Below are 12235 nucleotides of genomic sequence, written 5' to 3' on the forward strand. Positions count from 1 at the left end.
CTGCCTAAATCCTCCAGTTGTCTTATTTCAGTCAAAAAGGTGAATCTGTCTGCCTCTTCTCTTATTTCTTATTCCGCATCTGTTCCCACACAATGACCAACATTATGTCACATGGCAAGTCCGCCGTATTGGTGCTCCATAAATAGGAGCTGAGCTCACTGGACAGCTGAGAGGCAGTGTGCACATTTGAGACGGTGGAAAAAATTTGGGGCTGAGAGAAGATCAAGTTCAGCACGCTAGGATTCTCAAAGCTTCAGTTTCTGACAGTATCGGCTCTGTATCTGTAAATGCTCAGCATGATTATGTTAAGGTCTGGATGGATTTTTTTTGTTTTTTCATTTATTCTAACATATTTCAATCTAAGAAATCTAAATGAATTTGTTTACTAAAATGTTCCTTTTATCTCAGAGTGCAATTGTTTAAGTGATGCTGCAAAGCAGTAAAATTACTTTTTTTTTTTTTTTTTTTGTAAATGACTTGTTGGGCAGTGAGCTTAAATCTAAAACCTCGCTGTAGACGATGATGATTTGTATAATAATTATGTGCCTGACCATTAATTCAGAATGTTATCACATGACTCCTTCTGTTTCGATCCTGTATTTAATGGTTTGGGTCTGCTGTAAGTTCTGATGACAAAGTTGTTCGTAACACTGGTCTTCTAATTTGTGCAGTCATTGTGGGTGGGGAGGAGTTTTATTTTCTTCTTCTTGACTCTAATTCAGAATATTCTCACAAGTAATTGCATTTCATTTGTTTTGTTTTTTTCACAAAACTATTTTGATTTGTTAAACGGTCACAATGATCACTATATAAGAGTAAGCTCTTTGAGGTTTGTTTTTTGTTTTTTTTTTTTCTTTTTTAAAAGCTAAAATAAAAACATGTTTCAATGAGTAAGAACAGTTTTTATGGTTGGCAAATAAAGACATGACCTGAAATATCACCATTGTGTGTGGGTTTGTTTGTTTTTTAAACCCACCAAAAAAGTCCACAAAAATCTGGAGAAATAAATTAATGAGTGACATGTATACAGTTCAGAATTTTCTGGCTTTGACCAACAGTATCTTATTTTTACTTCCAACTGTTTGGACACTAAAATCCTGGAGTTCCTTTAAATGAATATTCGCAAGTATTTGCAGAAATATTTTGGGAGAATAAGAAGCTTAACTTTGCTTTAGAGGCAAATTCTGTATTCACACTGATCTTTTGGTTTCTATATATTATTTTTCCCTAAGTGTTGAAAGGAATGTTTTTCGAGCTATATAGTAGGCAATGTTACACGAGTACCTGAAGTACTGCAAACCTACATGGAAAAACATTTACAGTTTACACGAACGAAAATTTAACATCATTGCAAAATAATAAAATAAAACTGATCAGACACATCCAGAAATGCAGGTGCGTCAGCTGCAGAATTACTCCTTACTACTTTGAAATTGGCAACAGCTTGATCTGTTAATGGTTAACAAATTACATAGTAATGAGAAATATTTCAGTAGTAAACTAGTCTTTGAACTTGTTGAATTACTATGCAAATATGACTTTGGTCCAAATACAAAGCAACTACTGCAAAATGTAGTTCACTACTCCTTAAGACTGATTTTTGAATGGGTACAAAGTAATGTACACACATTGCTATTAAAATCACAGGATTGTAATGTAGAATAAGCAGCTTGTTTGCTAATGAATAAGCTACCAGACAGTGCAATGAAGCATGCTGCATATTTGTGTAGGAGTTGGAGTAAATGACCTCTATGCATATGAGTGTGGTGAGGGGGCAATGGACAGCTGCAGTAATAATGTAATTTTACAATTACTCTATTCTGAGTACTTTACTGAAGTACAGTTTTAATGTACTAAAAGTTTTATAAGTGTTTCTAAATTCTGCTTGTAGCCCACTGTTATGTATCCACTATTATGTATTTCTTATTTGGTATTTTGGCTACGGTTAGGGTGCTATTGCACTCCAAAATATTTATTTCAAAGCTTTAGTTATTTATTATTTTTTACTTTATGATAAATAGATTTATGTCTATTTATATAATAAGCTATATTATAACATCCATTATTATGATGCACATGTAAGAGATGGATGTATTTTCTGGTTATAAAAAGTGAAGCTAATTCAGAAATACATTAAACCTGTATTCTTTTAATGGCCTGCAGGGGTCGATGTATGTAAATTAACCTTGAAGTTCATTTTGTAAATAATGGTCAGTCTAAGAGTTAGGAGGATTATTGAGAATTCAGTTGATTTAAACCTTGCTACTCACATCAGGTTTCAAAACACTATGATATTCATGGCTGCATGTGAGCACCACTATATTTATTTCTGATCAAGTAAATGATCTTTGTCACCCTCTGCCACCAAATGGTGATTGTATCACAACAAGCTCTAAATGTAAGCTAAAAGGTATGTTTGTATGGGACAAACATTAAATATGCACACACACACAGTGTGACGTTTAATGGTTTGGCAGTAATCATGTGAAGAACAAGAAAAATGTATTTGATTTGAATGACATCATCCCAACTCCCTTGTAAAGTAAATACAATAAGCATAAATGGAAGCTATTTTTTCTTTTTTGTAGGAGGGAATACCTTTTTCTATACCAGTAAATATCAAAACTCTTATTTAAGCTGTCATTTCATTAGGGACAGCTACATAGATAGTTGCCTCACAACAAGAAGGTCATGAATTCACATCCACCATCTGACTGGGGCTTTTTTCTGTGTGGAGTTAGCATGTCCTCTCCATCTCTATGTGACTATGTTTCAAAATTTAAGAAGTTCAGAAAAGAAACTATGACACAGGCTGAACTTCATAACATCCCAGCCTCAAGAAACACATGCAAAAGAATTGGTACATTGACCAAAGTTACAAGGAGTAAAACTAATTTCCATTTTTAAGGAACCAGTATTATTTCGGTTAGTTTTTGTGTATGTGGAGACTTTGACAAGAACACATATACTGACACCGCCCCTGCTTCTCGGGCTCCTGTTCTTTCAGGCCCGTGTCGGGGGGTCCTAGCTCCGCCCCTGGTTTCTTCAAGGATGTTGGAAGCAGAAAGAGGGAAGTAGTGACACGCTGTTGGACACTAACCCACAGTATCGTTGCATTTCGGATATATTCTCTCTGCTAATGAATTATAATCTAGGCATTTCTTCCTGGAGGTGAGTGGAATAGCACTCTACAGCTCTTTTATTTGTTTTTGTGACGCTGCAATCGCTAAAACTTAACTTAGGGTCGGGGGTCAACGGTCATTATTAATACGCTTTTAATATGAAAGCACCTAATAGCTCAGTATAAGGTGTACTAATGCTGTAATATTTACTGTTTTTTTGTATGCGATCCTAGATGAGTCAAAGCGTTTAAACAGGAACAAACAGCACTGCTAATAATGACATTTCCAGTGTCGGCGTTAGCTTCCAACGGTCGTTTACATCTAATGTTAGAGTAGCGGCTGAAAGCACGCCTCGGCAAGCCCTTTGTTGCTCTGCCTGTTGGGACAAGTGCATATGAATGCAATCAATCCTCTTGGATTTTCTCATGTTCTCCCTCTAAAGTTAATCGTAGTCGCCGTGTGCCGAAAAATTGAATTTGCCGTAAGCCTTACACCCCTCCCATTTATTTTTCGTGGAAGGTAAGAGGTGGGTTTGACACACCATGTTTCCCCGGAATGACAGGAACGGACGGTTTCACATGAAAGTATGACACAACTAACGTGAAACCATTTGTGTGTCACTGCTGATTTTGAAAATGTGTGTTTCCATTTGTTAGTTTTTACCAAAACAGAGGCAGGGCGGTGAGTTATTGAAATGCTGATTAGAAGTTAACCAAGTCACAACAGGTAGGAATAGTTGCGTTCAAGTGTCAGTGTACTTAAAGTTAAAACCAAAGACTGTATATAAAAGACGTTGCACACTGGTTTGGAGTCTTTTTGAAGGCTCAGCATTAAGCTGTGTTAATCTTTTGAAGCCACATGTGACCATATTTGGGAGAGATAGTGGCATGTTGCGGTATCCTCTAGCTAGCGGGCTTGGTTAGCAATCTGCATCTATTAACTGTACCACAGACTTGCAAATCTGCTGCCGCCAGACTAACAAAACTCTACAATTTCACGCACAGAGAAGCAGAAACTTTCTGGACAGTTTGCACAAACACTCAGAGGTTCAGTTTGTTGACCCAAAGCCTGCCAGACAGCAGCCAGCTTCAGTTTCCTGTGTTGGGACACCTGTCATTTAAAGTGGCTACACCTTTAACTCCAGCATTCAGTTGGACATGTTTAAAAGAGAAAAAAAAACACTATGGTTTTGTGTTTAGGTGGGAAACTGTCAGTAGAGGCCAAAACAGGCTTTATACCTCGCAGTAAGCATGGTTTTTAATGCTGTACAGTTGGACATGTTAATGTGGGAGTCTTTTGGGACGCTCTGCTGGAGCCAGCTGGATGTGCCCATTAAAGGAACCACAGTTTTTAGGACTTCCTGTGTTTTGTTTGTTTCCCTCCTTATGCACTGTAGAGCAGGGTCGTATTACAGGAAGCATGTTCAAAAAACTTTTTAAGAATAGACTTGAGAACCTTTGAGAACTTTCAGAAAGGCTAATCACAGATCAATCATCTTTGAGTATGACAAACTTTTTTTTTCCATCCGTGTGACCAAAAACAGCACAACAAATAAATAATCCTTAACCAGTAAGTTATTCTAAAGCTTTGACAGATAAGGTTGTTTTTAAAGAGTGATTGTTACAGTCCAAAAATATTTACAGTGGAGGGAAACTGGCTGACAGCTGCAGTACTGTCCATAGAGTCACATACTTAGAAACATGGAGGCAATTTATTCTGAGCTGATCATAAATCTGCTATGTAATTGCTTTCTCTGTCCATATAGACTGACAACTGAAGTATTGTAAAAGCGATCAGTTAAATATTTTAAAGAACGTTACGAATGAGAAAATGAATCGGAGGGTCAGTCAGCTGATTCGGGTGCAGCAGGAGGGGAGGAGTCAGAGAGAAACTTAGACTATGTTGACAAAAATCTGCCAGTGAGCAGATTTAGTTCGCAGAGTCTGTTACCTTGGTTACTAACTCAGAGTTTAAGTTAACTCTCTAGAACAGAAAACGTGGGTTTTCCATTAACTTATGGTTAACAAATTCAGAGTTGTTTGTTAAACCTACTTCCTGGAATTAAGTCCTGGGTTACCATAGGACACACAAAGCTCAGTGTGATCTCAAGTGGGCTAAAGCTATAATTTAATAACCTATATGGGGGGGGGGGGGGGAGGAAACATATCCCTCTAAATTTCTTTGAGAACATTGTAAAGAAGTACAGGAACATCAATGGGGGGAAAAAAGAGGCAGCTTTAAATAATAGATCTCAGGTTTTGACACATTCATTTACTGTCAATACATTTTTACTATGATATGTACACAGTGGAGCTATACAGGCACAAAATCTTCACATATAGTGGATTTGTAAATATTGAACAATAGCATTTTATGTCTTTATGTTTCAAATAATGTGTCTAGATCCAAAAATACTTTGTTACTTCTTTATAGTAATCCAGGCACCAACACTACGACAGAAATATCAGTTTTACTGAAAAACATGACATAATTAATGACTGAACACAATGCAGAGCCATCCATGGTGCTGAACTGGACCTTCTGGAGGGCTACGTGTTTGACATCGCTCTTGTAGAGAGTTGTCTACTCTGTTTTTGTTACTAAAAAGAGCATTGAACCTTCTCTGATTCACTGGTTGGAGGCAGAAAGCCGTGTAGACGCAAACACATATCAAGCACATGTTGATTAATGTCGAGACAAAAAAGTGTTGCAGATATACTTTAGTTATACTCAGTGGAGGTCTTCTCTTTCACCGCCTCTTACTGCATATTTGTTTAATGATGGTTTGCAAGTAGTTCGAAGCATCACGGTTACTTCAGGAGCTAATTTTAAAATTGAAATTTAGTGTAGCGTCATTGTCACCCACCCCTGATATGTGGGAGGGAGGTGGGTGATATGATCAAAATGATCACTGCAATAAGTATCACATCATCACACAGTTTGACTTTAAAGTCATGTAATGAAATCATTATGTTATATTGCTCACCCCAGCCTCACTGACATCACAGGATGAAACTGAAACCTGTATTATCTCTGCATCTCTGTGTACAACATGAAATAAAAAGAGAATTATTGCGGTATATGCTTATTACATTAACTTTCTACTAACTTTATGCAATCATGAAGGAAATTCAGAAAAAAGAGGAAATTCACTGGCACATAAACAGGCACAGAAGGCACGGTGTTTCCATGTAATGGCTAGCAAACAGCTGTTTCTGTGTGGTTGGAGTCATGTGATGTTTGCACCAGTTTCACATTTGTCACCTCTTTACAAAAGAAAACTGTAGCCTAGTTTCATTCAGAAAGTTCATCTTACTTGTTTGACAGCCTCCCACAGAAAAAAGCCAAAAATGTCACATGTCCCCGTTTTTATCAATCAGCAATAACACAAAAGGATCTAAGCTCAAGTTTAACAAGTCAAAGGTCAGCAAATTCGTTTATTTTACCTTCAGAAGTCATGCCATTAATCTGCTTAGCTTTACTTCTCAAAAAGTACACGGTTTTGTTGGACGTTATGGGATATGCGTTATCTGCGTGTTCTGCTTTTACTTGTTTGTCAAACTGATTTTAAAGGTTCTTAATTGATGACGTATTGATCCTATGTTGGGTGGCATATACTCCAGCCCTGAAAATAACATGTTTTAACACTTCAGACAAGGATCACTGTCAAACCAACTAACCTTAACCTGTTTCCACAGCGAGTAATCCAAACTACGCAGTGGCATTTTAATAACTGTCCTCGTGTTGTGGATGGTCTAATCTCAAAAGTTTTCTTGGTTCAGTTTTGTCTGTTTGGTTTCAGCCAGAGACACAAAAACTCTGCCAGCTCTGCCAAATTAACTTCTTTGTGACAAGGGAGCAATGAAAAGTAACTTCTTCTTTTAGCGTGACTGAGCAGTGTCGGAAGTTTTAACTTTTAGAAATAGTTCAGTTAGAAAATGAGATATCGTCTTTAGATGGAAACAAGCTGTTAGGTTCTACCTCCGTTGAACCTTACGGGGTTTCTTTTCATGTGAAACTGTGATTGTCAGATACATCTGCTCAGAGGTTTAAGTTTTCATTTTTTGTTACTTCCCCATTTGTCAAACCACAGTCCTCTTTTTCTCTCAACAACAAAGGCTGGAAAAGATACCATTCATTTCCATGCATTTATAGTGGTAAGTATGGAAAGCCCTCAGCTTGTCCTTTTGTTTTTTGGGGGTCTTCCATGATGTTATCTGTTTTCAGCTAAGAACACACCCAGAAAATGGTAAGCCCCTTTAAAAAAAAAAAAAAAACCCAAACAAACAAAAAAAACCCACCCACTTAAGTTACGGGAGTATCAAGCTACTGGCTCATATGCTGGGATTTTTTTTCCTCCATGCCAAACCTCATTCCACAATGCATGACATTTTATCTGAAAATATGGGAACATTCTAGGAATGCTTTGAAATCCAAAGACGCGTAAATCTGCAAAAAAGCTTTTTGTTGATAATGTAGAAGTCTTCAAAGTGCAGAGGAGTCCATGTCCACTTTGCATATTTATTGCGGCATTGAAAAGCTCATTTCCTTCCACATTTCATGCCAGTTTCGGAGGGGAGACAAAATGTCCTCACTCATATTCTGTCTCTGGCACTGCAGCAGCAGATTTGCGACTGCTTCATCTGTTTCGCTTTTTTTTTTAAAAAAAAAGGCAAGCTGGGCTAGCTGAGAGGAATTTATCTGGCAAAAGCCTTACGCTAGCAGTTTTCTGAGTGTCGCGTTTCAACATTCACATGTGTCATGTGTTGTTTTGTGTAAGATTAGCTATTCATGTTAAGGATTGTAAGGAACTCATGGCGTGGGCCAAGGCTGTAGCTGCAGCATTGCAAAGCTTGCTGGTATGCAAGTTTGGGCATGAAGACTCTTGGAAAAGGTGCAGCGTTTTAGATGGGTTAGGTCACAGTCAAGGTGCTTCTCAAACGTGCTTATCATCTTCTAATGGATCTGAAATGGAACCATTGATCTGTTTTAGCCACCAAAGTGCTATCATCGTCAGCCAAAGAAATGTAATGGTATTAGTAAAGATTTAAGGTTTTGTTTAGAGCCAGTCATCATCAAGAGGTATTGTGGTTGGAAGCGAAGAATGAGGGGGCAGTTTTGATTGTTGCTCTCACTCTTTGGAGACGTACAGACACCACTGAAACTCGCACACTCTCCTACGCCTTCAGTAGCACTCAACTGTTGTGCCTGCTGGCATAATGACTGTCGGCTCAGTCATGATGAGTTTTAACCCTACACACCTAGCAACAGTAACAATCAGACCTCTTCTATAAAAAAAAGCCAAGAGAATCTCACTTCAAAAGAGTCCTCTGCTTTAACATTACATTAAAGGTTTTTGTTAAAGCAGAGTACTCCTTTTTATTTTGACAGGTGCATTTATTAGACATTCAGAAGCACTGGGTGTGCACCATCCACTATGCTGAGCCACTTTAATGCCATCTGACTCTTTCGGTGCTTCTCCTTTTTTGGTTACATTTAGTAAGCTTATTTTATTTGTCTTCATTCCATTAAGTGATTTACTGAGGTCCCTTTTATTTTGTTCTACTTAATTTTCTTTCCCACTCTTTATTTTTATTTAAATTTTTTTTAAGGGTTTTGCACAGACTGCACTTTTCCCTGTCTTATTCCACATGACTGAATACTCTGGACTGGATTCTGGCTTTAACAGTGGAGTTTGGGAGGTCACTCTCTTGCTACATTTATATCTTCTCCCATCCACAGACATGTACGTGCTGCGGGACATAAACAAAACTCGATAATGATGAGGATAGATTGCAGCATGCACTGCAAGATTATGACTTCATTCTTTGCTAAGGATGCTGTAATCTACTATATTCCTTCTAGCATGTAGTTGTTTGTTTCTATATTAATATTCACGCTGTCACATATTATAAAACCTTTAAGGCAGCGGTCCCCAACCTTTTTTGGGCCACGGACCGGTTTATGCCCGACAATATTTTCACGGACCGGCCTTTAAGGTGTCGCGGATAAATACAACAAAATAAAACTAGTACCGGTACCGAAAAAAAAGATTTATTCATAACACACGTGAAAAGACCCAGGAAAACCGAGTTAACGATAAAAACGATAACAAAATAACGCTGAAAACCGATTAAAAACCCTGAAAACTATACATTTCACACCTGAGCCTCAACTCTCGCGGCCCGGTACCAAACGACTCACGGACCGGTCCGAGGCCCGGGGGTTGCTTTAAGGTATGCTGCTGGCTGCTTGCCAGGTTGTTGTGAGTCTTTTTCACAGTCCTTTCGTTATCGTGTCTAGTCATTCGTTTACAGCACGGTGTTTCTTTGCCATCTCTGTTTGACCAGACACAAAGGCTCCATTAACAAGCCTAGATAGGATGGAAATATATTTTCATAAGCAGCATGTTCTTTTTTTTATGAGTCCTTTACTTTGGATTCTTGATTGTTTGGAAGAATATTTAAAAACACTCTATATAGACTATAACAAGTCTATATAAATATGTGGCTGTGAATTTAGGAATCTAATCCCAAATAGCGTGTTGTTTAGAGTCATGTTTGCATACATCTGCCCAGCAGTATAGATGTGCTGATTGTGTAACTGAGTGGAGTAAAGAATATGACTGCTGCCGTTGATGTTCAGCACCTTTAACAGACAAAACTTTGTCCCATTTCTCCTTCCAGTTGCCTCAGCTTTCAGAAGTTAAAGGGCTGAAGTAATAACACCCCTGTATTTGCCATAAAATGTTGAATGGAAACCATTAAATGTGAGAATTAGAAGGCAAAGTTTGGACTGATAAAGGTCAGCCAGTGAGTCAGTCTCTTTCTGAGAAGTGAAGAACTGTTCTGACCTGATGAAATAATACTAATAATAACAGATGATGAATATATATACCACTGTACCATTTCTTGACGGTCAGATTATTGTCTGGTTTAGACACCAGGCCTGAGGTAACACTTGGACAGCACATGAATGTTTTTCTAACTATCTAGCCACATATTCTAGTTAACTGATTTCATACACACTGTTCTGTCTGAGCCATCACATATGGCTCAGGTGGTCAAGCGGGTCATATACCAATCAGTGGATTGATCCTTGGCTCCTCCTGTCCATGTGTTGAATTATCATTAGGCAAGATGCTGAACCCCAGGTTAAACCCAAAAGAGGTTTTGGCCATGCCCCAATGGACATTCACCAGATGTCTAAACTTTAAAATTGAGGTTTAATTTGCTAAAACCTAAAATAAATAAATAAAAAAAGCCTAGAAATGACAGAAAAATGTTTATACTTCTGTTAAGTAAGGCAACAGAGACCCTGTGCCTTAACTTTATTCAGCTCAGTCATGACAACCCCAGTTGCTGGTTTTTACCAATGAAAAACATGAAATTGTGCTGAAACAAACCAGCCCGACGCCTAATTGCAGCTACCACCAGGCAAACAGTTGTTCTTTTGCGCCGTCAATGTGTATGTAGAAATGTTGGATGATGTCTGATTGCACCATATCAGCTAATGTAATAACATAAGATTCAGATGTAGTGTGCGTCGTTTTCTATCGGCATGTAATTATCTTTTTTACCCTGTTTTCATTTAGAGCTACAGCCAGCATAAATACACAATGTTAATGTTACAGTCCAGGCTTGCAGTGTTGGTGTAGACAAGTCCCACATACAAATTGGCACTTGGCAGAGTTGTCCACGCTCTTAATGATGATGTGAGACGTAGTCTGTGCGAGGGTGTGAACTTTTTTCTTTTTTTCTTCTTTGAGTTCAACCCTCAAAGCTGTTCTCAGCTTAATAATGAAATAAATTACAGTTTGCGTTATTATTCATTTCTCACTCCTCATTGTACCGATGTCTCATAATATGATTCACACTTGTTCTAAGCCTTTTAGTTCTTGCATGTGTGAAATTATGGATTTTAGATTTGTGTCCATGCATATTTATTCTTTTCTGATGTGTGTGGCATGTTGCAGAGGTTAAGGACTGTTCATTAGCAAACTGTAAGAGCTCACATTTCAGTGAACAGTTTTGCACCAGTGCACTCCTGTTTATTTGCAAGTATTCTGAAGACAAATGTGTTTAAGTAGAACAGTAGAATTGCTTTTTGCATGCGTGCCTGTCAAGTTTTACGTGCATGTGTAAGGCTTGATGTTAAAAAAGAACTTATGAGGCAGTAATGTGGGTTAGTTCCTCATTTAGCCTCCAAGTCAGTGCTGGGAACAGCAGCTGTTTCTTCTGCATGCTAATTTGACAATATAAGTGCAAATCATAAAATGACTCAATGTAAAGCATATAAGGCAGTTTTGGAGTAGGGTTTGTAATTTAAAAAAAAACAGTGTCTTTATATAATAGAAGTAACAGAGAAGTAAATTCACAAGTCTTTATGACAAAAAGTAAAGCGTAATTGTGCATCTTAGGTCTTAACTCATGTTGGAAGCTCAACCATGTGACATGATCACTGGCTCACTCAAGGCTATTATCAAGATTTTTTTTTTTTTAAGAGTTAAAAGTTAGCTAAAAGTTAAATACTTTTCTGAGAATAATCACTCCTCCACTATCGTGCTTAGAGTTTTTCCTGCCTTAAATTGGAACTTGCCGTGTAAGCACCATTAGTCCAAATATAGTGAAGGCAGAGATGGGGAAAAAGACTAGTAGTATAGTTAGTACTTCGAGCCTTCGAGAAGGCTCACCAGCGCCTCTTCTTCTTGAGGACTCTGAGGAAGAACCACCTGTCCTCAGACATCCTGGTGAACTTCTATCGCTGCACCATCGAGAGCATCCTGACCAACTGTATAACAGTCTGGTACGGGAACTGCTCTGCCTCGGACCGGAAGGCGTTGCAGAGGGTCGTGAAAACTGCCCAGCGCATCGCCGGAGCACCACTTCCTGCCATAAAAGACATCTACAGGAAGCGGTGTCTGAAAAGGGCTGGGAAAATCATCAGAGACCCCAGTCACCCATCACATGGACTCTTCACCCTCCTGCCCTCTGGGAGGCGCTACAGGAGCCTCCGGACTAAGACCACCAGGTACTGGAACAGCTTCTTCCCCACAGCTGTCAGACTCCTGAACTCTGCCTCCTGACATCTGACCCACGTTAACTCATGGACTG

At 38.5% G+C, this 12235-nt stretch overlaps 1 protein-coding gene across 1 annotated transcript in view; it reads left to right on the plus strand.

Moving 5' to 3' along the window:
- The first annotated feature begins 2993 nt into the window (after nucleotides 1-2993).
- Nucleotides 2994-12235, plus strand: part of LOC113023967 (inactive rhomboid protein 2) — a 36774-nt gene continuing 27532 nt past the window's right edge. Inside the window, exon 1 of the mRNA XM_026170473.2 lies at nucleotides 2994-3171. The gene's annotated coding sequence lies outside the window, so the exon portion shown is untranslated. The remainder of the gene's footprint in view (nucleotides 3172-12235) is intronic.

This window comes from Astatotilapia calliptera, chromosome 6 (assembly GCF_964374335.1).
Source record: "Astatotilapia calliptera chromosome 6, fAstCal68.1, whole genome shotgun sequence".
Lineage (NCBI taxonomy): Eukaryota > Metazoa > Chordata > Actinopteri > Cichliformes > Cichlidae > Astatotilapia > Astatotilapia calliptera.